Source organism: Camelus ferus, chromosome 19, assembly GCF_009834535.1.
Source record: "Camelus ferus isolate YT-003-E chromosome 19, BCGSAC_Cfer_1.0, whole genome shotgun sequence".
In the NCBI taxonomy this organism is placed as follows: Eukaryota; Metazoa; Chordata; class Mammalia; order Artiodactyla; family Camelidae; genus Camelus; species Camelus ferus.
The window spans coordinates 15,640,256-15,667,471 of NC_045714.1; the positions used below are offsets into that span (position 1 = coordinate 15,640,256).

General features: G+C 49.1%; 1 protein-coding gene across 4 annotated transcripts in view; it reads left to right on the forward strand.

Annotated features, from left to right (window-relative positions):
- Positions 1–23,802: 23,802 nt before the first annotated feature.
- LOC102520095 (tyrosine-protein phosphatase non-receptor type 20) overlaps positions 23,803–27,216 on the forward strand; it is a 91,638-nt gene continuing 88,224 nt past the window's right edge. For 3 of the 4 annotated variants that reach the window (XR_001365388.2, XR_001365389.2, XM_032461681.1), the window contains exons 1-2: positions 23,803–23,904; positions 26,398–26,453. The gene's annotated coding sequence lies outside the window, so the exon portion shown is untranslated. Of the gene's footprint in view, positions 24,342–26,397; positions 26,454–27,216 lie in introns of all 4 variants that reach the window. The other variant, XM_032461678.1, reaches the window with a different exon arrangement.

Here is a 27,216-nt window from a genome sequence, read left to right on the forward strand (position 1 = left end):
ACACCCTGTCCTTGGACTTCGATCATTTCAGCTGGAAGAAGACACTGAAAACAATTGGAATCACACATGCAGGCTTGTGCCCCAGCTAGATACGCTGGCTTTGTTTTTCTTTGAATTTTCTTCTGGCTACGTATTCTACCATACAGCAAATCTCTCAAAAGGAAACGAATGTGCTTCTGGGAAGTTTAGTTTACTCTTATGCAAACTACTGAGAAACAGTTGTGAAAGCATTTGACTCTGAAGTTTCAGATGGTTTCATGGTCAGAAGTGCTCAGCGCCTCAAATCCTTTCTGCAGAGCCGCTCTAAGCACCTCTGCGCAGTTTCTCCCTTTGCCTGGGGCAGATCTCCTGAGTCTGTTTAGGTGTGATTACAGCAGTTCACGAACTCTGCTCCGAGCCTGCATTCTTTGATGATTAGAATGCATTACTTTATAAACACAACTGCAGCAAATACAATGGTAAGTCTGGAACCAGACCCAGCTCACTGTGCTGGCCAGGACACAAAACGCTGTACCAGCTGGTGTGTTCAGAGGACATGTAGCAATAGAAATGATTCTTTCCTCATTAATTTTAGTTTCTTGGAGCCAAGAAAGAGTGTCATATTTACCATCTACTGGAAAAGGAGTAAGCTGCCAGTCACCTGAGCATCGAGAGGGTAACACAATCAAAGGCGTCTCCTGGCAGAAGAATGCGTGCGTGCAAGTGGAAAGCTGGTCACGAGTTCCAGCAGTGAGTCTGGGTCTGTGTACCAGCATGCGGTGAAGCAGGACACAGAAACAAGCGTCCCATCATGGGTTACATAAGCCACATGCGGACCAGAAGCCCTCTGCCCTCGGGAATGAGGTTCCCCGCAAGGTGACAGCTTTTAGCCTTGATCGCTGGAATTGGAGACGTGTTTTCTAACGAGAAAATTGAAAATAAGGGTTTCCAAGTGCTGGAAGAGCATCTCTGAAGAAGGAGGAGGAGAAGAGAGGTGAGGGGGCGGAGACATTCACATTTGAAGATAATTGGTTCTTGTTTTAAAAGCCAGAAGGATCTTTAAAGTCATTTTTACCATCACAGAGTTACCGAGGCCCAGTTGCCTGATCAGGGAATGTTGGCTTGTGCTCCTGCATAGAGAGGGCAGTGGAGACATCGGCCGTGAAGTTGGGGAGGCGAGGTAGGAGATGCTTCTGCTTCAGTTTTCGATTTTGAATCACCACTGACAGAGATTAAGAATTCACCACATGATTATATGAATTTGGTTCTGATGAAGGAACCAACACTGACCCGCGGGCTTTCTGCAATGACAGCACTGAGAAGGAGTTCTTCACAGACACCGGGACTGGGTCAAGGGTCAGGCCTCTCTCACCCTGAGAAGGAGACCCTGAAAGTTAACCCCGAGACCGACGGTGGTGAGGAACCAGCGCCTCGTGCGCCTGTGTGGAACTCCCCGCCTCCCGGGAGCAGGAGGCTGGTGCTGTGACGCCACCTGCATTCTTCTCAGCCTTTTGCCTTTCCTTCTAAAGTCACAAGTTAAAGTAATTCCTCTTTACTGTCCTCACAGAGCTCCTGAGATTGAAGCCTCATGAAAGTCGTGTCGTTCTCCCAGTGATAATAAATAGAATAATATTAACAGCCAGCCTTTCTTGAGTACTTAGCGTGTGCCAGACACTTCTAAGAGCTTTTCACTTAGAAACTCGCTTGCTCCTATGAGGTGGATCCTACCATAGTTCTTGGGTTCTAAGACACATATTTTGTCATGATTACATGTCTCTGTAATCAGAACGCGTCTTGCAGTAAAGGGCACTTTATAACCGCTGTCACGAGCACTGCCTGTGCACACACATGTGGTCAGAGCTGTTTGTCTTGTCGTCGTAGTTGAGTTGTTTGCATCTCGTGGCTCCTCGGGGCTGTTTTTGTCTTCTTCACGGCTGATGAAATAATGGTGCTTTACAGAGTGACCTGCTAGAGTCAGTGAACTATAGTGTTATTATCTCCATTTTCAAAACAAAGAACTGGGACATGAATAGTTCAGGAAAAGAGCCCAACTGTCCACTACACTGTTCTGCCAGACAAAGCAGAGAGGGGCGCACGGCCCGACCTTCAGAATGGCACCCAGCAGAGAGAGGAGCGCCCCAGTTTCCATCACAAACACCCAGCACAGGAGGCACTGTTTCTCTAAAATCAAAATGCCTGCGGCTGGCTTCCTGCCGTCACCCCAGACAAGGTGAGGACACCTGGAGAGGAAGACTCTTGCACAGTGCCCTCTGCCAGCCCGACATGGTGTGAGCAGGAGGGGCCGCATCTTCTCGCTGATGCAGCTTGTGAGGCAGGGGCCGTAACCTGCCCGCAAATCCACTCAGACCCGTCCCTCTGGCCCAAGGGCAGTGGTCCCGGCAGGACACACAGCGATGCCTTGTCATCTGTGTGGTCCTATTTAATTCTTCCGTCTAGCAGCCAGCATTTTAGTTAAGAATGTGTTGACACACGTTGGCCAGAATCCTCCTGGCTCCGAGAGCAAGAACCCTCACTGCCTGGGATAAGGGAACAGCAGCCTGTGAGCTTGATTTCAGATAGACCTTTTCTTACATTTTTTATTATTATTATTAGGGTTTTTTTGTTTGTTTGGGGGGGAGGAGGTAATTAGATGTATTTATTACTTATTTACTTAATGGAGGTACCGGGGATTGAACCCAGGACCTCGTGCCTGCTAAGCACACACTCTACCCCTGAGCCTCACCGTCCCCTCAGACAGACCTTTTCTGAAAAAGGCAAAGTGAGGTAACTTTTTACAGAATAAATCATTTTAAGTTTGAACAGCAGCTATTAAGAGGGAAGCATCCTCACTGAGGAGGTGAAATTGACTTCTGGGCAGTCAGCCTGTGGGACAAGGGTGCTGACAGCCCTGAAGTCCACGTGAGCAACCAGACCGAGGCGGGTGAGCCTCAGCCCAGCACAGAGTCCCCCCGGGGCCACCTGGTGCGGGGACCCAGGGGGCGGGTGTTACCCATGCAGCCGGATGCTCTGGGAAAATGCACCTTACCTCGGGTTTGGGTCACTTCGTGTGCTGCCCGGTTGCACACACTCCTTTCGCAGACGTCTGGACCAACACCCTTCTCTCCCAGGTCCTAGTAGTTGAGAAAAAGTGTAGCTGGGGGGGACTGGAGCATCTGTTCTAAGGACCCCATTGGTTCTGCTGTTTGTTAAGGGAAGCCAGCAACATGCTGCCTCAGATCAGAGACGGCATCATCTCACTTTAAACAACAGCTGTGCCCCGGAACACAGCCCGCAGAACCGCTCTAGTCTGAGAATTATGATGTTTGGATCATGTTTCTTTCCAGTTCCTAACAGGCCAATGCAGATAGAAGGCTGAGTCCATCAACAAGGTGTGTCTCTCCTGCCCGGAATCAAAGTGACTTTACTGCCAGCAGATAATAGACACTGTGTGCCTGTAATATGTCTGCTGCCAATTAAAGAATTACATCCTTACCTTTGTAAACCTTCAAATCTTAACATGCATCCATCCAGAGTGCTTGGAACATGGCTTTGGAACTTAAAGGTGTGGCTTCTGTAAAAAACAACAACATAACACCATTTGCAGGAACATGGATGTCCCTGGAGAATGCCATTCTAAGTGAAGTAAGCCAGAAAGAGAAGGAAAAATACCATATGAGATCGCATATATGTGGAATCTTAAAGAAAAAAGAAAAAGGAAAATGAACATAAATGTAAAACAGAAACAGACTCATAGACATAAAATGCAAACTTGTGGTTGCCAGGGGGGAGGGGGCTGGGGAGGGACAGACTAGGAGTTCGAAATTTGTAGGTATGGACAGGTATATATAGGATAGATAAACAAGATTGTACTGTGTAGCACAGGGAAATGTATACAAGATCTTGTGGTAGCTCACGGTGAAAAAGAATGTGACAATGAATATAAGTATGTTCATGTATAACTGAAAAATTGTGCTCTACACTGGAAATTGACACAACATTGTAAACTGACTATAACTCAATAAAGTAAGTTTTTGAAAAAACCTCAAAAAAATAAATAAAAGTGTGGCTTCTAATGAGGCCTGTCTCAGCTCAAGGTCCAGCTCCCAACTTGCCTCCCCCGGCACCCTGGGCTCCCCGGACCTGCTTTTCTCAAAAACATACCTGCTCTCAGCCACTGCCCTCCTGATACCCTGGGGTCTCAGCAGTTCCTGACCCCACCGGGTCCTCCTCCAGGGCCCAGCTGTCACACAGGTGTTTCTCTTTCCCTTTGGATGGTTTCCTGGCTTTTGGATTTTGACAAGTTAGAAAGAGACCAAACCCAGGCAAGACCTGTCTTTCATCACAGTTTGGTTGAAATGTTCCATTTTCTGGCAGCCATGAAATTAGAGTAAATTATGGCCCAAACTGAAGCAGGACTCGGGTCCACCTTCTCTCACACCCATGTTGCAGATCAGCGTAGTCTTTTGTCCACTTGCCTTGCGTGTGTCTGGGAGGCCGGCCAGCCCCTCCAGTGGATTTACAGAAACAGGACCTCGTTTGCCTCCCAGCGTTCAGACAGCTCCACACCTGCATTCAGCACCTCTACTCAACGCACAGTGGTGGGTGGCGGGTGGGTGGCGAGTCTTAGAGACCAGCCAGGGCTCCGACGTGGACAATGGTCCTCGGACCCTCAGCCACACGGCTGCAGAGTCCGCTGGACACAGGACCCGGGGCATGTAAGCAAGCTGGAAGTCAGGGTAAAACCTCACAGAGGCCTCTGAGGCACCGGCAGCTGCCCCAGGAGGAAAGGAGAGGAGGCAGAGCTGGGAAGAAGAGTGCAGGGACCATCGGGGCAGCCCGACCCCAGGCGTGTCTGGGTCAGACCTGCAGAGACGTCTCCTCTTCGCCAGCCGGGTGTGGCTTTGGTGGCTGCTCTGTCCCCACAACACTGACCACAGTCCTTCCCGGGGGACCAAGCAGTGCCCACAGTTGGTCCTTGTGACCCAGAGCTGAGGGACATGGGGCCATGGAGACGTGCCCCCTGGGGTCCCTGCACCGTTACAGAGTCTCTTCATGGTTCAGAGAAGAACCTGCCAGTATCCCTCTGGTGCAGGCTGCCGTGAGGTTGCACTGAGGCTGTGAAACTGTGAGTATTTAAACGTGAGGCTCTGTGAGCCTGCCCCTGGCACCTTGGCCCCGCATCACCGACTGGTTATCTCTCATGTGCCCCTGGGACCCTCCTTCCACACCCCACCCACTCTCCTGCCCCAGGATGTGAGCTGCATGGACCACAGCAGCCTCCTGCAGGCCCTGACTGGGGGCAGCCCCCAGGGGCCCTGGCAGAGGAAAGAGGAGGGGAGCCAAGGCCTCCCCGTCGTGGTTTGCCCCGGCTGCCTCCACCCAGGGAAGGTCTGGGTCAGCCTGACGGCTGGGCCCAGGAGCCGCCCTCCCTGCAGGCTGAGGGCCGGAGACCATCTGATGGGTCACCCCAGGGGTTTCCCGAGACCCCTTGCATCTCCTCCCTCCTGTGTAACCCGGGATGTGGTGCATCCTGTCTCCCGAGCCAGGACCACACCGGTGTGTCCTCCTTTGTTAGAAGATGGCCCACGGTCCTTGTGACCCTGAGATGGCAGCGTGACCAGTTCCTGAAGCCCTCCGCCCTGAAGTTGCTAAGGTGGAGTCTGGGTTCCTCGCGGGCAAGTTTCCCAGCTCTTTGCCCCTTTCACTTCTCACCGTTCTGGGCTTTTAAACGGCAGCTCCAGTTCTGATATTTGGCGAAAGAATCACGTTGACGTGAAGGCACAGGACACATTCTCTGTCATTCGTGGAATGTCCTTATTCGTACGTTCTCGGTCAGTGAGGAAGATAATGAGTAACACCTGAGTGTCACACACGTCCTGTCTCTGAGGATGTGACATCCGTCTGCCGTCCGGTTCTCACAAGGGCTCCCGCGGAGGGCGCTGTGGTTATGGCATCACCACTTACTGGGGAGGAAACGAGGCTCCCAGAGGTGAGGCGTCACCTGAGGACACGCACCTGGTTAGCGGTGCTCTGAGATCACCGATGCCAACAGGTGGCTCTTTGGCAGCCTGGCTGATCAGTGGTGGCTCACGTATCTGAAGTGGTGTTTTGTATACTTAGTGGTGTAGAGCAGACCACTCCACAACTTAGGTGCATAAAACGTTTATTATTTCCTTGCACTTACTAGTCCACTTGAAAAGCAGTCACCACAGGTGTGCTCTTAGCCATGATTTCTGCATCTGTTATCCTGGATGAAGCAGACACCAGTGAGAGGGCAGGACATGGATACCACGGGGTGGTGGGGTGATGAGCGTGGGACGAAGAGGGTTTAGATGAATGAATGGTGAGGAGCAAGTGCGGGGAACAAGGACCAGGCTCACCTTGGAGAACTGCGCCCTGCCCTTCTGACCTCGGCCCCGTCCTACATCTGTGACCTGCAGCACAGCCCGAGTGCAGCCGTGGGGCCAGGAGGGCAGGACACCCCACAGCTACAAGGGGCCAGCCCCTCAGACTCTGGGGACCGGCGTCGCCGGGACGTGGATGGAAAGGCAGGGCTCATTCTGCCTCCAGAAAATTAACCTAATAAATTCAACAAATACAATCAACTTGTGCCTGATTTAGTAAAACCAGAGAACTATCATTTAATACAGAAAAAAGAAATTGAGACGCTTCATGTTCAAAAACTACCTAAGACGTCGCTGGTGGGAGGTCTCGGAGAACAGTCGAAGACAGTCACAAAACCAAAGGAAGCAGGTGCAACTTTAAGTCAACTAAGTACAGGCTACACCACTGAGTGTTGGCACTTTTGGTTTTCAAAATAAAGGCCAGATTAAATGAATGAAAATAAATGCTTAAAGAAGTCCAAGCAAAATATATACCTTCTTCACCTAAAATATTGGCCCAAATGTTTACTTTTGCTTTAATAAAACCTGGCTTCCGTATAGTATGTGTGCTTTTCAAACTAGGTTCATGTTCCTCAACTGCTCTGGAAGGGACATTTTTAAAATATTTTATTTCACCAACCTGCTGTGGTCCCAGTTCTGTGTAAGAATAATTATACATTGAAAGAATTGGACGAAATCCTTGATCACGGTTTATTCTGCAGAGTTGTAGGTGAATGTAATTTGACAGAAATTGGACGACAGTAGCTAATTCATTCCCTGCAGTCAGCAATGGAGGAAGACCGCGCACTGAGATGTCAGAGACTGGGGGTCCCGAGTGTCACCGATAGTCTCCAGCTCTCCCTGAATAAGCGCTTCGTTGCAGGTCGGGCCTGCCGTCCACTCTCCTGTGGCTGCTGGTGTCTCCTGCAGGGATTTCGGGTGGGCTGGGATGTGCTGTTCAGCTGATGGACATTTACAAACACGCCCCGAGGGTAAATTCTGTCTGGTGTCAGAGGTGCAAGGACTTGGTCCGTCACTCCAGGAAACCTAGTCTTGCAGGAAGGAGGCAGACAACATAGCTGTTTGTAATTGGAAGTCCCTGCCTCTCGAGATACAGACAGACTTGTCTCCTGCTGTTGCCAGGTGTACGGCTTGTGAAGGTTCAGAAGATACCCTGGGATTCCCTCCAATTCTCTCCTCACCCCTGGGCTTCTGCTTCTGCTCCTGCTGCTTCTCTGTAAGTTGCACCAACTGACAGTTCAGCACCTCTGTAAGTTCCATTCTGAAACATTTTCATTCATGAGCCTGAATCTTCACAGAGAGTGATGTGAAGGGAAGCAGATGAGAGAGGAGAGATCACAGGAGCGCCACAGTATGTGCAAGCTCAGGGGGCACAGAATCTGGGGACAGAACATCACCCGGAAACATTCGTGTCCACCAGTAACCCCCATGCCTACCATGCTTTTGCGGGCTCCCAGCACACCTGCCTCATCCTGGCGGCTCCCGACCTGGCCTCCACGTACCAACCTTCCCTTCTCTTCTGGGTAGTAATGGAAGCTCCAGATTATTTTTCCTCCAATAGGTGGGGCAACATGCCATTCCTCGGAAGAAAAAGAGATGATAAATGTGGAGAAAGGACAGAGGCTGGAGGGAGAGTCACAAAGCCAGGGTCCATCCAGTAGGATTCTGTGAAGAGAAAGCAGAGATGAGTTGGGGTGGGAAAATCACTGAGAGAAGTAATAGAAGAAAATCAGTCTTGGCTGAAGAAACGTAGGCGTCTTCAGACAGAATTTGGGCAGAATAAATCTTAAAGGACTTGCAGAGCTCTTGAGGGAGTTTCAAGATGAAGAGAAAATTCTGAAAGCATCTGAAGAATCAAAGCAGGTTACCCAAAGGACGAAGCCGGCTGCACCCGACGTCTCAGCAGAAGCACTGACCCCTGCGGGCAGCGGTATTTCTGCACACGTTTGGAGCAGGGTCGGAGGGACTATAATAAAGACTCACTTTTTCCTCCTGCCCTGCTGTTGTTTTAATTTTTACAGTCATCTCATTACTTTTATAATTAAATGATTTTAAAAGAAAACATTAACTGGCAGCAGCGAATAGAAATCATTGCTGGGGAGAGAGACTAAAAGCTGATAAATCAATTAGAAGTTTACTTCAAGAGTTGCAGGCAAGAAACTGAGGAGGGGAAAAGCCAGAGAAACAGAGGAGAGGCCGGGTCCAAGGAGCAACTAGGTGACATTTCTGATGAGTTGGTGAGTTACTGGAATGAAGAATAAAACAGAAAGTTGCCATAAAGATGATTCTAGAAATCCTGGTCCAAACGGTGGGGTGAGTGGTCACGCCGTTCAGGCAAGAAGGACCACAGGAGGGGCAGACTCACCGTGGCTGTGGGGGGAAAGGCAGTAAACATGTTTACTTCGACTTGGAGCTGCTGGTAGAATGTGTGCACAAGAGGTCCTGCCTGCTCTGACATGGAGGCTGGAGCTTGGAGGGTGTCAGGTGCAGAGACAGCTCGGCCTGGGGAGAGGGGACGGAGGCTGGTGTCAGGGCCCCAGGGGCAGCCCCGTTCAGGGCAGAGGGGCCAGTGCCAGAAGTGGCCGGGGGCACGAATCCAGGGAGCTCCATGTCACAGCTACAGGGGGGCGTGTTCAACAGGGTTGCCACATAAGGAGGAGTAGAAATGCGAGTTTTGGCCCCTGACGATGAGAAATTTGGGGTTAGTCATATTTGAATGGTCAGATGATCTTGCGTTATATACTGAGTGGTTGATCAGGCTGCTGGAATATGGGCATCTCTTCATCACTGAGGCTCTTTTAAAATCTAAAGAAAGACGAGGGTAGAAAGCTCCTTTCGGCTCACACGTCCACCAGAATTCCAGGGGGAGACCTGCAGTCAGAGCAAACCCTTCAGAGGGGGTTTTCAGGGCTTCCAGCTGAGGTCACTACACATCCAAGGTGCTCAGGGCGAGGGGAGGATGGGCATGGTGCCGGGGCCCGGGGACCAGAACCGGCAGGAGAGGACGCGGAGTCTGAGCATCTGAGGACGTGATGCTTCTTCCTAAATCAATAGGCGAGTAAATGTCCCAGGTGGAATTTCCTGCAGAGGAAAGTCTTAATCACTTACACTCCCAAGACCTATGACCTGTGAAAATTCACATGGGGAAGACTGAGACTTCCCTAATGTATGTGTTGATGAAAGAGGACGGTGCATCTCAGACAGTGCACAGCGGAGGTGGGTCCTTCACAGTTTTTAGCTTGTCACATCTCCGCTGAACACATGTTCTCTCCTGAACTTCTCTGGTACGTGTGGCCAGCAGCACATCTGGTTCTGATCATTTACCGTCTTTGTGTTGCCTGCTTCTGACCACACACATTTACCTTGTCCTCCCGAGTGTAGGACACACGGTCAGTGCCTCAGCCTCCTTTTAACTCCCTGCCACCACTGGGAGGGGCCTAACACACAGCAGGGCCTTTCCTGCCGCCTGGCCGTCAGTCATCACGTTACTCAGAGAGAGAGACTGCTGGGAACAGCTGTCATCTTACTTCCCTGTCTAGTGTTCAGGCCTGTGTTAAAAGCATGTTAATGTACATAAGAGCCTGTGATTTTCACAAGAATTTCTTAATTAGGAGAGAAAGTTTGCTACCATTTAACGGATGGGTAAACTGACATCTGAGGCATTCAGTGATTTTTTTTTTCCCCTAAGATTCGGTACTAACTTAAATTCAGATGTCTTGAATCTTTTTTTAAATTGAACTGTAGTCAATTTACATGATGTGTCAATTTCTGTGTACAGCATCACACATTCATATATACACATACATAGGTTCCTTTTCATATTCTTTTTCATTACAGGTTACTATAAAATATTGAATATAGTTCCCTGTGCTCTACAGGAGGACCTTGTTGTTTATCTATTTCATATGTAATAGTCAGTATCTGCAAATCTTGACTCCCAGTTTATCCCTTCCCACCCCCTGCCATCCCTGGCAACCATGTTTGTTTTCTATGTCTGTGAATCTGTCTCTGTTTTGTAAATAAGTTCATTCATGTCTTTTTATTTTAGATTCCACATCTGAGTGCTATCATATGGTATTTTCCTTTCTCTTTCTGACTGACTTCACTTAGTATGATAATCTCTAGGTCCATCCATGTTGCTGCAAGTGGCAATATTTTATTCTTTCTTATGGCTGAAGCTCTCTGCACTGTCTGCTCAGAACCACAAGCTCACTCCTTGGGGAAGTCCGTCTTGCTAGTTTAATGGTTGAAGTTTCCACTTCTCCAATGCCTGGTCCCTGCCAGCGTCCTTCAGTAACAAGTGCAGAGTAATGCAAGTGCTCTGGAGAAGGCACAAGAGCAAAGCTAGTTTCTAGTGTCACTCTTTGAAATGCATGGCATGCCTTTACATCTCTCAAATGCCTGTGTCTGTGGTCCTTGTGGGGTGACCTAGTCCTTTGACTGGGACTGGGGGTTTCCTGGAACATAGGAAATTTGGTGCCAAAACTGAGAAGGTCCCGGGCAAATCCAGCTGAGGTGGTGGCCCTAGTTTACACCCAAGATGAACAGAGATGTTGCAGCATCGCTGAGATCAAGGTCTTGACTGAGGCGTCGGGTGTTTTTGGCGGCTGGGATGCTCAGAGAGCATCTGCTATTATTCCTTCCGATCCCCCATCCCTGCATCCTACCCAGCCCCCTCTTCGCCTGTCCACAGAGTCTCTCCCTCCTCTTTGGATGCGTGTCCTGGTAACAGTGCCAGGAATGGAGGCAGGCTTTTGGTCTGGGCTGCCAGGATCTGGTTGTGACACACACATATTTGTATTCGGGAGGAAAGTGCTGGAGAGGACCCGTCCCCTCCTCAGCGGGTTTGAGGCGTGAGCTCAGCACTGCGTGTGCAGATGTGAAGTGATAAGAAATAACAAGCGCCTGTTGTGACCCCGAGTCTCCCAGGAGATGCCGATGCCCCTGCTCCTGCTGACTACAGAGATTAGAACTCATTGTGGATAAAGGCGGGAGACTTGAACGAAGCCGTCGGCAAAGGGCCAAAAATTATTTGAAACCACGGGAGCAGCCCCACCTGAACACCAGGTGGCCCCCACTAAGTCGTGCCAGCCTTGTGCAGAAAAGCTGAGCCGTGCAGCTCGGATCCAGCTACACTGAAGACCCCACAGCGTGAGTCTTCTGGTTTGCAGCCGGAATTCATTTAAAGGTGGTGCCCAGTGTGGGCTAGCAGACTCTCCAGTCTCGTGAAGAAAATGAAAAGTGTCTATCTCTTGGCTTGGTTTCTGCCTCTTGTTGTCTATTTTTTTTTTCCCGATCACATGGCCACCACATTCGTCTTCATTGTTTGCTTTTTTCTTAAAAGTCCTGGACTTTACTATTATTGCAAAAGACACTGTGGACTCTGTCACTCGTGTTTAAAAAGTAATACTAGCAGTAAATTAATGGGAAGCCCAGGGTGGGGATGGTGGTGCTGGAGGGGGCAATGGAGAGGCAGGGCGGCTGCTCTGGGCTGGAGGGGGTTTCTGCCAGAGGTCTATTCTTCTCTGGAAACTCCTCATGTGTGTATCATACATGTTTGAAATAGCTTTCTCCAATTTGGAAAACCATGAAGCCACAATAAACAAATGGAACATTGGTGAAAAAAAGCTTTACAGGCCCCACGCACGCCTTTACAAGCGCTTATTAAAGGGGCTCATTTTGCCTGTGCTTTTGGGGACAGAACACTCGCACTCAACCACACTTCCAGGTGTGGCTGGGCCCCGTCCTGTCACTGGCTGAGGGAAATCACTCACTGGTCATTATTTTTTCTGAGAGATCATAAGAAGAGGACCTCATGCTGGGAGAGGAGCCGACAGCAGCATGAGATGAAGTCTCTCCCAGTAACCATGCCCGCGTCTTCCCCAAGCCCGTCCTCGACTGCCCTGCAGGGATAGCTCTGAGGGCAGGGCCTTTCCCAGGAGCTGTTTGAATCCTCCAGAGCTGAACCCGGGAGGGGAAGGCTGCAGCAGCCGTAGCCCAGCAGGCTGCAGATGCTTAAGACCTGAGACGGGAAGAGGCTGAGGGACTGGGGTCCCGTGACTAAAGGAGCTGCTGAGAGAGAGAACTCCGTGTATGGAGGGTACGGTGGGGGGTTGGCCCAGACTTCTTGCAAGGCATCTTTTAATTTCTTTTTTTTCTTTAACTTATTATGTATCTTTTTTTCTTAACTTTTTTTTAATTGAGTTACAGTCATTTTACAATGTTGTCTCAAATTCCAGTGTAGAGCACAATTTTTCAGTTATACATGAACATATATACATTCATTGTCACATTTTTTTTCACTGTGAGCTACCATAAGATGTTGTATATATTTCCCTGTGCTATACAGTATAATCTTGTTTATCTATTCTACATTTTGAAATCCCAGTCTGTTCCTTCCCACCCCCCTGTGCCCTTGGCAACCACAAGTTTGTATTCTATGTCTGTGAGTCTGTTTCTGTTTTGTACTTTTTTTTTTTTTTTTTTTTTTTAGATTCCGCATATGAGCAATCCCATATGGTATTTTTCTTTCTCTTTCTGGCTTACTTCACGTAGAATGACATTCTCCAGGAGCATCCATGTTGCTGCAAATGGCGTTATGTTGTCGGTTTTTATGGCTGAGTAGTATTCCATTGTATAAATATACACATCTTCTTTATCCAGTCATCTGTCTATGGACATTTAGGCTGTCTCCATGTCTTGGCTATTGTAAATAGTGCTGCTATAAACATTGGGGTGCAGGTGTCATCCTGAAGTAGGGTTCCTTCTGGATATAAGCCCAGAAGCAGGATTCCTGGGTCATATGGTAAGTCTACTCCTAGTCTTTTGAGGGCTCTCCATACTGTTTTCTACAGTGGCTGCACCAAACTGCATTCCCACCAGCAGTGTAGGAGGGTTCCCCTTTCTCCGCAGCCTCTCCAGCATTTGTCATTTGTGGACTTTTGAATGATGGCCATTCTGACTGGTGTGAGGTGATACCTCGTTGTAGTTTCGATTTGCATTTCTCTGATAATTAGTGATATTGAGCATTTTTTCATGTGCCTGTTGATCATTTGTATTTCTTTCTATTGTATTTCTTTGTATTGCTTGTTTAGGTCTTCTGCCTATTTATGGATTGGATTTTTTTTTTCTTATTAAGTCTTATGAGCTGCTTATGTATTCTGGAGATCAAGCCTTTGTTAGTTTCATTTGCAAAAATTTTCTCCCATTCTGTAGGTTGTCGTTTTGTTTTACTTATGGTTTCCTTTGCTGTGCAGAAGCTTGTAAGTTTAATTAGGTCCCATTTGTTCTTACTTTTATTTCTATTGCTTGGGTAGCCTGCCCTAGGAGAACATTTTTGAGCTGTATGTGAGTGAGCATCCGTTCTGTATGTTTTCATACACATCAATAGTTTATTTTAACTAAGTGAATTAAATCACTTTCACTCTAATTTTACTTCAGTTTATTTTAGCTTCATAATAATTTTAAAAATTAACTACCACTAATTAACTAAAAATTAAAATTAAAAATTTCAAGTGGCTTGAAAACATGGAATGTAAGAGAAGTCTATGTTGACAATAATACTTATAAACATAATTAACATATATACAGAGCTTAGGTAGTATATTTACTGTACAGGGTAATGTTTTAAGAAGGCATTTATAATACAGTTTATGATTTTATGTTATGTTACCAAAGATCACTATTTAATAAAATAATGTCATGGTTACAGTTGCATTCAAATATTAAACATTCATTTTTAGAATATAATTCCCGTGTATATAGTTAGGCTTGTTTTCCAAACACTAAAGCTCTGTGTTCCCAACGTGGTAGATGAAGGAATCTTCCACACACATTCGGATCCAAGAACAGAGCATGTGGAGAAGATGTCATTCAGCGTGGCTAAATTTGAAGGGAATCTCTAAAAACACTTACCCCATTTCTCAGCATGTTTCCTAGAGCTGGTTCCCAGTTCAAGGCAATTTGCCTCATAAATCCAAGTTTAGGTGATGCCTTCCAATATATATATAGGGAGGCTTGTTTCCCAAGCTGGGGAACAGTGAGAGGGTGGCTCACTCTTTCATGTACCTCCTTCAACCTGGGAGGGGAGGCAGGCGGAGGGGATATGAGGTGTTACAATGTTGTACGGTCAGTCAGCAAGGTGGCATTGCCAGGCAACCCCATCTCCAACCCTTGAGACTGCTGGCCTGGTAAGGCAGTAGAAGCTGTCCGATATGTGAGTACATTCAGTTCGTTCAGCAATCATTTATTAAATATTGCATTTCTAAGGCAGAGTATGGAAAACCGTGTCACCTTCAAGATGCTCACAGTCTTGTGAAGAACAAAATCATTCCCAGGGGGTCTCAAGCCTGGGTGGGCATTTTAATTACCTAAGAGCTTTTTAAAACTGATGCCCAGGATGCACCCATAGACTCGGAGTGAGGGTTCTGGTGGGGCTAAAAAACGGGCAGTTTTCCAAAGTGCTCCTTCTAATTTAACCAGAGTTGAGACCTGCTGTGTTTCAGCATCGTGCATTGTCTGGAAGGACAATCGGTGTGCCTGTGTGAAGGAGGGATGGTGAGAACCTTCGCTTGTGGAGGGAACACATGGCACTAACATGGGAAGTAAGGTGGGTTCAGATTTTGCAGTTTGGTGCTCAGAGGAGCCCAGGGCTCTGCAACACCAGGAAACTGATAACATTATCACAGCAGAAAGGTCAAGTGTGGCCATGGGCTGTGAGGGAGGGGGTGACTGTCTTGTGTCCACATGGTGGCATCTGTCTTCCCTAGGCATTGCATGTGCACAAGCAACAGCAAAATCCTTTCCTGCCTCTTCCAGAAAAATAGCTATGAGAATCCAGGAGTCCATGCTGACATGTGTGAATGAGTGAGAGAATACATGAATAAGAAAATGAATCAATGAATGAGTTAGGGGGTGAATGAATAAGTGAGTGGAGTGAAGGAATGAATGACTGACTGAAAATGAATAGAGGAGAGACAAATCTCCTCTCCAGAAGAATTCCAGCAATGGAAGTCCATACTCCTGCCCTCAGAGAGGGGGAATCAAACCCCATCCTTTCACCTGTGAGCTGTGCACAGACTTTCCTTCCACAGAGGATAGTGTGCAAATAGGGCAGGGGAGTCACTAAGTACATTTATGGTAAAGAATCCTGACAGGCAGGTGTACAATGCTGAGGTCAACAGTAGAAAGTACATGCTGAAGCCAACCCTTAAAAGCACCTGCATGCACCCTGGGCTCGGTGGTCACTGAGCCCCCTCATACTGACTGGGGGTGTCTGGGACCCCGGGAGACCTTAGTGCTTTCAGTCATGGACACAGAGCACGGAAACCCTTGCTCCAAGACTGATGATCCAAAGACTGAGTGCAAAGTCTGAGTCAGTGGTCAAGAATATCACACTGGGCCCTTGCCGGGGTCCACATTTCGGCTTTTCCACTTAGAAGAGCACGAGCTTGAGTCATTCACATCTGATCCATTGCCATTTGAAGAAACGGAATATTAACCTAACCTCTGAGAACAGCTGTGGTCAAGCAAGGGTGAGTGGAGAATGAATGTGTCATGGGTTGTGTGTGTCTGTGTCTGTGTCTGTGTTGTGTGTGTGACAGAATAGTGTGATGTAAGTGGGAATTCACCCTTCAGGACACACACACTCATACAGACAGATGTAAAAGCACACGACAGGCTCACATGTGGACCTCATCCCAGAATCTTCATAGAAACAAACCCACACCCTCTAAATAATCTCCTTTCTCCAGGGACGGTGGAATGTGGCCCTCCCTCTTCTCTGGGAAATCAGTTAGTCTCACGGAAGCCTTCACCCCCACTCCCAGTGGGAACCCAGAATCTTCTGGGGCCAGTGAAAGCAAGCAAGGCAGCGCAAGCATCACCACCCAGCTGCTCCCTCAGCAGGCCAGGGCTCCAGCATGCATGCCTCCCTCCTCTGTCGACACAGCCCTTGGGAACGGAGAAAAGAACGCTGTGGGGACCCAGGGGTCACAGCATCCTGTTCACCATGGGCACAAGCCTTGCCTTCTCTTCATGACTTGAGGAAACCAAGTGGGAAATGTAGTTGCCTTGACGGCCCCAAAGAGACTAGTAAAGGCACCTGCAGAAGGGGTACCACCTCTTCGTGGGTGACACAAAATTCTTTCCAGGGAAAGAGTCTGCTGATGAAATTGCTCAACTATGTACACTTGTGACTCGTGCTGTCATTTAAAAATAGTCTTGGAATCACGTATGTGTTGGTGACAGGCTTTCACGCTACAAGGTTCCTCCAACCAAGGAAACTGTAAACATCACTTACATCAGGCACCTGTTGGTATCTTCAGTTCATGTGAAAAATGTGAAGCAACATTCTTCTCTCAGGTACAGGAAGGCAAACTCACCCTCAGGCCACAGGAGGCCACATAATGTGTCTTGATAAGGGGCACGTTGTCACGCCCGCCAACTACAACTTCCTCCAGGGGAGCTGGCCAGACAGAGAGCAGCTGTGCGCATGTTGTTGTGCTGGTGTGAAAGAGTCATGTGTGGGCGTGGGGTGTCAGCGTATGGATGTGGGTGGTCAGCGAGCACGCAGTGAAAGGTTGCTGGGCATCGTTGTGGGTGGGTTAAAAAGAGGCACAACGAGGGACAGCAGAAAAGGGAGAAACAGGGCCTTTGGTTTCCTACCCACAGGGAATGTGATCAATGTGAAGGAGTCAGTCTGAAAAGGAGGAAACACCAAATTTCAGGCTCTCTTTCAACAAGTGTCCCATGGCTTCTCCGGGCAGCCTATAGTTGGACCAAATGGGTCCTGTCTTCTAGACTTCTTCTAGATCACGTCTTCCCCCTAGCTCCAGAGTTGCCCCTACTGTATCTAACAGCCCCTTTTGTAAGATTGTGTACTTGGTTAAAAATGACCTTTATGGACAGAATGGATTCAATCTAAGGCAAAGAATGCTATGGTCTTGGCTCACTAGTCATGTGCCCTAAGGACAATGAAATAGAGCACTTAAGAAAATGCTTAAGTCCTACCATGTGAAAATAGCCACCCTCACTCTTGTGCTATGTTCCTTGAACTCCTCCTTTTCAAATCAATACAAGTGCAACCAATGATTCAGTGACTCTCCACACTTCCATTAGAGACTTAATTAAGAGAGAGTTCACTAAGGACAGGGAGCATAGAGTGCGCCCTGAGGTCACGACCCCAGCAGTGCAGGAGGTTTGCAGCAAGGGTGATGGGCCCTGGGCTAACAGGCAGGTTGGATTTAGACTTCCTGGTCACCACTGTCCCTTTAATGTGTGTGCTTTCAGGATTCTAGCCTCTCCAAGGCTTCTGGTAGTGTTAGGGAATACAGTCAGCTCCTAAGTCTGGGCCCACTTCCTTATGGGCAGGAGGAGGGAGCTGGGTTCCATGCTCCACAAGGACCCTTTCAGCTCTGAGAAATAAAACCAGATAAAGAAGAAATGATGCTGATGAGACTGTGGATTGCTTCAACCCTTTTGGCATTTAGTCTGGCTTTAGCTATTAAAATAAACCCACACATCTCCTCCAGCCCACTTTTGATTCCAAATTCCAAATTCAAAAATTAAAGCTGCAGTCTGCATGGACGTAGTTACTAGGTTCAGGGCGGCACTGCTGTGTTAGTGAAACAACTAGAAGGGGCTAGCCTGTCTCACATCTGCCACCTCCATCTGTCAGTCATCCCACCGGGAGCCAGTTAAGAGCATCCAGCTGCTGGAGCCTGTCTGAATCCTGCCGCCTGCTGGCTGCGCAGCCTCTCTGGAAAACTCAGTTTCCTCGTCTATAAACAGGGCTGATAGCCAGTTATGTGTTTCCTAGGGTGCACAGCGCTGGCTCATGGTACCCACTGTGCAAATGTGAGCTGTTACTATTACTCAAAAGGCCGTGGCAGATCCACCTGTCTGGAGAAATGGCTCTGCTGTGTTATTAAACGAAAACAGCAAGTTACAGATTTGTGTCTTTGGTACGATCCCCCTTTGTAAAAAAAGAAAGAAGAGAGAATGGAAAAGCGCATTGAAACCCTATGAAGCGTGTCTGTGTCTGTCTGCACGGAGGAAGGACGGGACGGGATCTGACGTCAGGCCCCTGAGATTGTTTGGGGAAGGGAGGGGCTGAGTGTGGGGAAGTGGGCTGGGAATGGATGAGAGAGGGAAAGAGTAACTTGGTCTTCATACATCTATGAATTTTTCGACTTGTTACTTCAGTAACTTTTAAATCTCGTATAACCTTTACAGTCTCCGGTGAGGTTGAAAAAAAGGAAAGAGAGAAATTGGCATCCCAGGAGAGGGAAGGAGGCCATGGGAAATCTGCTGGCGCATGTGACTTGGCACAGAGAGAACCCTTTGTCACAGTGGATGAAGGGGCTGTCTTTGGGTTCTGAGGGCAAAAGCGGCCTTCCCAGGTGGGCTTCTCTTTTGAAAGTATCTGTCCTGGTAGGGTCTTGTCCAACCTCTCCAACCGAAAGAAATGCTGAAGATCAGAGAGGTCAAGAGACTGGCCCAAGGTCACACAGCAGAGTCAGGCCAAAAAGGTAGTGTCCTGACTCCTGGCCCGATAACCTCTCCCTATATGGTGCTGCCTCCCACCTCTGTGCAGAAGCCACTCCTTCTGGGAAGAGAAGGGTATGCAGCCCTGTCTGCTTAGTTTCCTTCCCTTTGACTGACAGTCTTTCCTTCACTCGTTTCCTGAAAGCCCTGCTGGAGAGTTCAGGACAATTGAGGCAGCCTGCGTACCCAAGAGGTGCTCACAGGTGAGGGGCTTGGAAGCTTCTGGCTCCTACCGCTACAAAGACACCTTTTTTCTAACTGGTGGGAAAATGCTCTGAGGCCAATTTTTTTTTTTTTTTTTTTACTGCACTGTTTTGTTTGTTGCTGTCTTAATTATTGCCATGTTATCTTTGATCACTTTAATGTTTTGATTTTATGCTTGGGCCCAAGGCAATTCAGTGAAGGGGATGATTTGGAAAATCAAGGAAATAAAGAAATTGTCTACAGAAGAGGTAGCCTCCCAGGAGCCAAGGACAAAACATAAGTGCCTAAAATGATTTTTGTTAGGAACAAAACAAAAACGAACAACTTGTTGCCAGACAAAAGGTATTAGACCATCCTGGCTTGTCTTTGTTTTTGTTTTTTTAATTTAATACCAGTTCCCTATTTCTTCCAAGGTCAGAGGAGGATGGAAGGCCCAGTTCCTTCTCTACTGCCTCCTACGAGTCTTTCACATTTCTGCGTCCAAGCCTGGATTCGTGGTGTGTGCCCTGCCTGTTCTGCCCTCCTCTCTTCTTCAGGAGACAGGCTATAAGCACCCGTCATCGGCCAGTACTCATTGACTAGGGCTGGGGATAATGCAGCCAACAGGAGGACGCCTAGTCTGCCTTCAGGGAACTCACTAAGGCAGGCATTCTCAGCTGGCGCTAAGGGGATGAAAACTGGTTCTTGGAGGGATGAAAAAAATCTTCCATCTTCCCAATGACCTGCCCGCTCATCACACTGTTCACTGCCTCAGTGAGTGGCCCATCCAGCCACCCAGTCAGTAACCAGGGCATAGCCATCATTTGGGGTTGCTAGCCCTCTCTGAGCTCAGCTTCTTGGTTATTGACCTTGTGGCTGCCCAGTCCACAAAGGCTTTCACTCTCCCTGAAAACTGACCCCATCTGTCTTCACTTCCCTCTTTGCCCAGCCTAGATCCAGGGCCATAGAATTGGACATCTCTTTTCCCAAAACTTTAGATCCCTGTGCCCTTTCCCCCTAACCATCTGGCACAGCCCTGGGCCTGGGTAAACCCCACTAAGTATTTTCCCCTGCCTGCACATGGGCAGGTGAGCCATGGTGGGCAAAATCACCCAGTTGACAGGACACAAAGCATCTACTGACCACAACCAACTGGGTTGTCAACACTGTCAGGCAGTTGGGGATTTCGTGGGCAAGTTTGCTCCTCAAGTCTCTGAATGCAGACTCCCCTCCTTCCCTCAAACTCCTCACCACCTCTTCCTTGCTCTCAGCAGAAGACCTTGCCTCTCACTTGGCAGAAAAAAATAGCAGCTCAAGATGAAATCTTCTTAACATCCCACTGCAAACCTACATCTTCATCTGCACGCATCCTCTCTTTGTTCCTTCTTTTGGTTCGAGAGAAGTCATCCCTCCTCCTTTCCCAGACCACCCCTCCACCCACGGCCTGATCCCACCCCCGGCACGTGCTCGTGGTCCTCGCTCGCTGACTATTGCCCCTATTTCCCACACCCTTAATTAGTCTCTCCCCTTGATCTGCCATCAGCCTGAAGACAAACTCAGGTCTCTCCCACCTTTTAACGTGCCTCCCCCCAACACAGACACTGACCCCATCACAGCATCTCTCTCCTCCCCTTCACACAAATTCTTCTCAAAAGACCCACTGCCTCCTTCATCCCTTGCAGTCAGACCACTGCCATCTGACGCTCTCCATCACTCAGCAGAAACAGCACTCCTTTATTTTTATGAGTTTTGTTTCCTTTTTCAGTTTTATTAGAATTATTACAGTTTGACTGCACATATACATTACATTGCATGTAAATACATATATACAATATACTGCACGTATTTTTTTTAGTTTACATATATGTACTGATCACTGCAGAACAACGCTCCTTAAAGCCACCAACAGTCCCCATGCCTGTCATGAACCAAAGTTGGTGGTTCCATCCTCATCCTACCCAACTCTCAGAGCATTCCCCATTGACTCCTCTCACTTTCCTGATACTCTTGGCTTCCTTCCGTTCATTTCCTTCCCTACGCCCACTCTCCTGGGTTTTCTCCCACCTCTCAGTCCCTCCTTCTCAGCCTCTGCAGGTGTATCCTCATTTGCACAGCCCTAATCTGTGGGTGTGCCTCCGAGCTCCATCCTGGGGCGCCTTCTCTTTTCTTTCCAAGTTCATCTCTCTGGGCAATCCAGCCCTCATTCTCATGATCATCTCTCTGCTGACAACTTCCCATCCTCATGTGAGTCCAAACCCAGGCCTCCACGTGCCTACTCAACATCTACACGCAGTGTCCCAAAGGCCTTTCGAGTTCACTATGTCTGAAGTGGAACTTGCGCTTTTCACTCCCCTCCCCACACCCTCCTCTTCGCACTCACCCGCCCCCAACCCGATCCAGTTTCCCCTGTCTCAGTGAAACCCACTGCCTGCCTGTTTGCCCAGAAACCTCAGAATCCATCCTGACACTCCCTCTCCATTACCCTCCATTCCTACGTATCACTATGATGATTTTATTTCCTGATGACTGGAATCTTCCACCGCTGTCCAGCTGCACTGCTACCAGCACCTCCCCCATGATGTTCTCCCCAGATGCCTGCTTGCACCCCTGACCCTAACTTGTCTTGCATCTACTCATACACACACTTCACTTTCTACTAGGCATTCACACAGGTCACATTAACATGCAAATGTCTTCCTGTCCTTCTTAGGCCTACGCTGTCAGTGGCTTCCTATCACTCTGAAGATGAAGAGAAAGATCCTTAATGTGGAATCTGTCTATGCTCACCTTCTACACTCCCTTAATCCCTGCTCTCCCTCTGGGTTCTACTAGAAAGGCCTTTTCTTGCCTCTTCTCTCAGTTGTACCTTCTGCCTCAGGCCCTTTGCATGGGTTCTTTCTTCTGCCTAGGATTCCCCCCATACCCCATCCTCTCTTGCACATCATTCAGATTTCCTCACAAATATCACTTCCTCAGGGAATCCTTCCCTAACCCCTAAGAAGAGATTGAACCCTCCTTCCTGTCAAATGCTTCCACACTAATGGTAACACACACACCAGCACAGCACTATCCTTTGCAACTCTTCTGTGCATTTCTGCTTAGCACTGATTTACTCCTCGTGACAACCCTGTGAGCTAGAAATGATAATTATCTCTACTTTACAGGTGAAGAAACTAAGGCACAGAGAAGTTATGTAATGTACCCCAGGTCACCTGGTTACTGAGGCAAAACTGGAGTTTGAGCCCAAGTCCTATGGCTCCAGCATGGCTTTTAAACGCTCTACAATTCCATAAGAAAACACTACCCTTTTCCTTTCTGCACTTACTGTTTGTAACAATGTATTTGTATGACTGTTTGTTTAGTTTGTGTCTCCCAGATTAGACTGTAAACTCTGTTGGGCTAGAGAGAGTTCTATCCCCAATAGTAGGTCCTCAGTAAATATTAGCTAAATAGCTGAATGTAGGTTAGTCTGCTCCCTCTTCCTCACTCACCACATCCCAACAGTCACCTGGTCCTGTCCCTGTTTCTTCCTGGAGCAGCAGTTCCTAACTCTAGGAGGTTCAGGTATGTGTCCTAAAATTGGATGGAAAACGTTATGGGTCTGGACACCTTCAAACTTTTCTACAGCAAAAGCTAGGTTGTTCATGTTGTCTTTAGCTTATCAATGGGTCCACGAAGTTGAGAACCGGTGATTCATATGCTCCCCAGCCTAGCTCACCCTCTCCCTGCCAACCTCCCCACCACAGCCACAGCACCCTCATGTCTGGCTTTGTTCTCCACAAATCCATCCTCCATGCTTTGGTCATGGCAGTCTTTTAAAAACACACACCCAGGTCACCCTCCTGCATAAAACCAGTCAGAATCTATACTGCCTTGGAACAAAGTGCAAACTCTTCTGGCAGAAGGGGGTGCTATAGGCCCTGTTAACTTCTCCATCCTTTTGTGCCCTCACTCATTCCCTCTTCCCCCCAACTCTACAGCCCAGCAGTACAGACTGGGTTTTATGTTTGTGTTTCCCAGCCTGTACCAGGGTGGTTTCTCCTCTCTGTACTCATGCAGTGCCCTCTGCCTGGAATGCCAGTCCTCTCTTCTGCACCTAGAAATTCCTACTCCATCTTTAAGCATCAGCTTAGATGTCTCTTGGGGTTAGGGGCCCCTCCTTCCTGCTCCCATAGGCTGTGCCTGTGCCGGACAATGCACAGAAAGACACTGAACCATAGTTTCTTGGTTACCGATTGTCTCTCTCCTGCCCTGTGATCTTTGAGAGCAGCTCCCAGGTCTTATTCAACTTTTAATCCCCCAATTCTAGCCAAGCGCTAGCCCAAAGTATGGTGCTCAATAAGGATTTGTACAGTGAATGAATGACGACAAATAGCTCATGGGTTCTAAAAAAATCTGTGAAATGAGTAAATGAGTGGGTAACCGAAAGTTCGGGTCTAGAGAGAGATGCAGATTAGGAAATTCAGAGATGAGTAAGCTGTCAGACTTCTAAGTGGAAGACAAATTCCTTGAAGGAGTAAGCCTGAAGGATCTAAGAGGGAGTCATTCAAATCACGGCCGGCCCAGGGGGCGGGTTCGAGTCGGGCCACGTCCTCCCCCGCCAATGGGAGGTCTCGTTGTCCTCCGTGTCTCCGCCCCTTTCACGGGCCGGGGCGGGGCCAGCCACGCCTGGAGGTAAGACTACACGTCCCGGCATGCAACGCGGCCGGAGCGGAGGAGGAGCCGGCAGTGGGACGCGCGAGGTCTAAGGGCAAGCGGGAAATGGCGGGCGGGGACTGAGTGGGGCGTGCAGGTAAGCCAGCCTGCTGGGGGTCGCGGGCGTGGCCGAGGCCGGGAAGCGGCGGGAGCCGCTGATCCACCAGCATGTGCTGCGGGCGGGCTGTGTGCGCGCGGCGCGGGAAGTGAAGGGACAGAGCGTGCCGTGTGTGAGGGCCGCGTGCGAGATCTGGAGAGAGACGGCCTGCGCCCCCTCCCCTGGCGGCCTGGCGGGCGCCCAGAGCCGGATCCCGCGGTGCGCCGGGACGCGGCCAGGGGAGCCGAAGGAGCCTCAGCCTCTGCCCACAGGTCCTCTGAGCCTCGGTTTCCCCAGCTGTGCCGTGGGCGAGCCGGACGTGAGATCCCAGGCGCAGGGCTTCGTCACTCCCGCGCCCCTACCTCCATCCGCTTCCTGGGAGCGGCGGTTTAAAGTTTCGAAGTCTTGGGCCACGTGGCTCGGCGCGGCCCCCTAGGGTGAGAAGGTTGCTGCGCGTCTGAAGGGTGGATTGCGACCAGCCCTGGAGCGGCGAAAGAGCGCCATTCCGAGAAGGGGCTTCTGGCCCCTTAATTGAGGTGGAGCTCAGGCCTTAGCAGCTCTTCTGTACTGAGTCGGACAGCTTTGGGATTCGAACTTGTGGTGCAGTCATTATTTACCCCATCCATTCTCTCAGCAACTGTTAGTCTGGCGTTCAGGGTGCTGGTGATAGAATGGTAAGCGGGGGTCCCCAGCCCTCCTGGAGTTTAGTCTAAATCTGGTAAGGGAGATAGACATAAATCAAAGAATCACAAAAGTAACTGTACAGTTAACACTCCATTAAGTGCCAAGAATGAGAGACACGGGGATGGCAGATTGCCCCTGTCAGGGATATCCAGGACTGTGTTCCTGAGGAAGTGGATGTTGCTTTGAGATCTGAGAGAAGGGAGGTGCAAATGCCCTGTGGTGGGAGGGAAATTGTTGCCTTTGTACTTTTCTCTGGAAAGTTCTTTGTGGCCTAAGTGTGGAGTACAAAGGCGATACAGGTCCCTGAGAAGAGAGGCAGGGAGCTGGCTGGACCTTACTGTGGGCACTTTGGTCTTCACCTGAAGAGCAGTGGTCAGCCCCTGGAAGGTTTTTAGCTGGTATGGTGGCTATTGACCTAAGCTGGCGGTATCCCTTTAGCTGTGGTGTATGCTCTGGCTTGCTCTCAGGACCTCCTGGAGAGACTAAAGTGTGATGGGCCCTAAAACATTATCTATGCCTTTCCCAATCCTCTTTGGACCTTAGTTGCCCTTCTTACTCCAGTTACATCACTTAATAGCTGCAGGGGGCAAGAGGCAGTACCCATATTCTTTGGGGAATTTGTCTAGGCATACAGGCCTCTCATAGAGCATACATTATAGCAGAAGCAGACAGATGGCTGAGTTTTTAAAAAGTTAATGATACAGTGATCAGGTGATAGTAGCTGCTAGCTGTAAAAATAAGGCAGGTAGGGAAAATAAGGAATGTCAGGGTTAAATTATAAATGGGGTGATCAGGAAGCCCCACTGAGAAGGTGACATTTGAACAGAGACCTGGAGGAAGTGAGGGAGTGAGCCTTTGGCAGGAAAGAGCATTCCAGACAGAAAGAATGGCGAGCCCTGATGGAGGCGGGGTGGCCTGATGTTTTTGAGGGGCACTGAGGAGGCCAGTATGCCTGGGCCCCAAGAAGAGTGAAACTGACCCTTGAAGTCTCAGTGTTACTGGCTCATACTGGGGGCACTGACTAGATTGTCTCGTGTTAGGTGGGTACTGCTGTTGTCCTCATGTTACCAAAAAGAAACATGAAGTTTGAAGGGGTGAAGAGATTGGCCCATCCAGTTAACAGAGGCACTCTGCCTGACTCCAAGTGCACCCTCCGCCACTCTGCCCAGATCCCTGACACTGCCCTCGCCCCACATTACTCATTCAGCCTCCTTGGGGCACTTGGCACCCCAGGTTCTTGACATTTACAGAGAGAGTAGGCTTCTGATCTTGGCTTCATAGGCCTCTGCTTCTCCCAAAGGATTGGTATCATTTGGTTCCAGTCTCTTCCCAGTAGATGAGTGGACTACAGCTGTGTCACCTGGATTGCCTCGGGTGTCTGGACTGTGGTTCTTACTGTCCTGGGGAGATTGACCAGACTGGCCTTGGAAAGCCTTTCGAAAGGTCAGGGAGTGGAAAAGCCCTGTCATGTGGCCCCAAAACCTGGAAAGTGCCCTGGAGACGGGGGACTGGATAAATGCTAGCCTGGAACATTCCAACTCTCTCTGGAACAACCAACTTCTCTCAAAAATACTTCTCACCAGTGTTTTAGTGTAAAAGGTTTCAGCTGGAAATATTTCTCATGCTTGTCTCTGGAAGGTTTGGGTGGTACTGGCAGGGCCGTGCAGACATATTTCCCAGAGCATGAAGACCACCTTCTCACCCACCTGGGCTGGTCATGAGGTCCTAAGAGTGGGGCCCAGGGAGAATAAGGAGGACCCTTAACTGTGCTTGGGGGTTAATTGCTGCTTTCTCTTTACTTCTCTGCAGAAAAGTTTCATGACTCAGCCTATAACCCTTCTGGACACCTATACACACTGGCAACAGTAAGTCACCTGGCTGAAATTGTCGTGTACGGACATCCCAAGCTACCAGCTTGGAATCAACTAGGATGCACTCTGGGCTAAGATCTGTCCCCACAGGCCACTGTAGGTACTGTTATCACCTCCAGGAAGCCAGATCGCAGATACAGGTGTCTGGTAGTGGGAGAGGACACAGAGCTGTGATCAGTGTCTCTTAAGGACAGAAGCTTCTCTGCAGCTTACTATTCATTAAATCAGTAAGCATTTGTTGAGTGCCTACTGAATGCCAGGCTCCGTTCTAAGTACAGAGCCATTGTCATGAGAGAGACAGACATGGTTCCTTCTTCCTTGGAGCTGACAGTGGAGTCCGGGAGGTAAGCATGCCTCAAAGGGTGAAATGCATGAGTGTAAAATGACCACAGTAGTGAGGAGTGCGAAAGAGGTGCCTGGTGCCCAAACCACAGGAACAGGTGAGCTTAGCCTCATCTGGGGTTTTAGGGGAGGCTTCCTTGAGGTGACCTTTGATCTGAGAGCTGCAGGGAGTAGGGGAGTGAACTAGGCAGTAGCTGTGGAGAGGCTGGTGGAGTCTACCTTGCAGAGGGAACTGTGGGTGCTGAGGCCTGTAGCCTCAGGCAGTGGTACGGATGAGGCTGGACAGTTGGCAGAGCCCACCCGGTGCAAGACCTGATCATCTATGGGGAGAGGTTACGTCTTTGCCCCAAGAGCAGTGGAGGCAGCCGAAGGGCGAAGTGGACAGCGGTGCTGCACTCTGCAGCATGGCGTGACT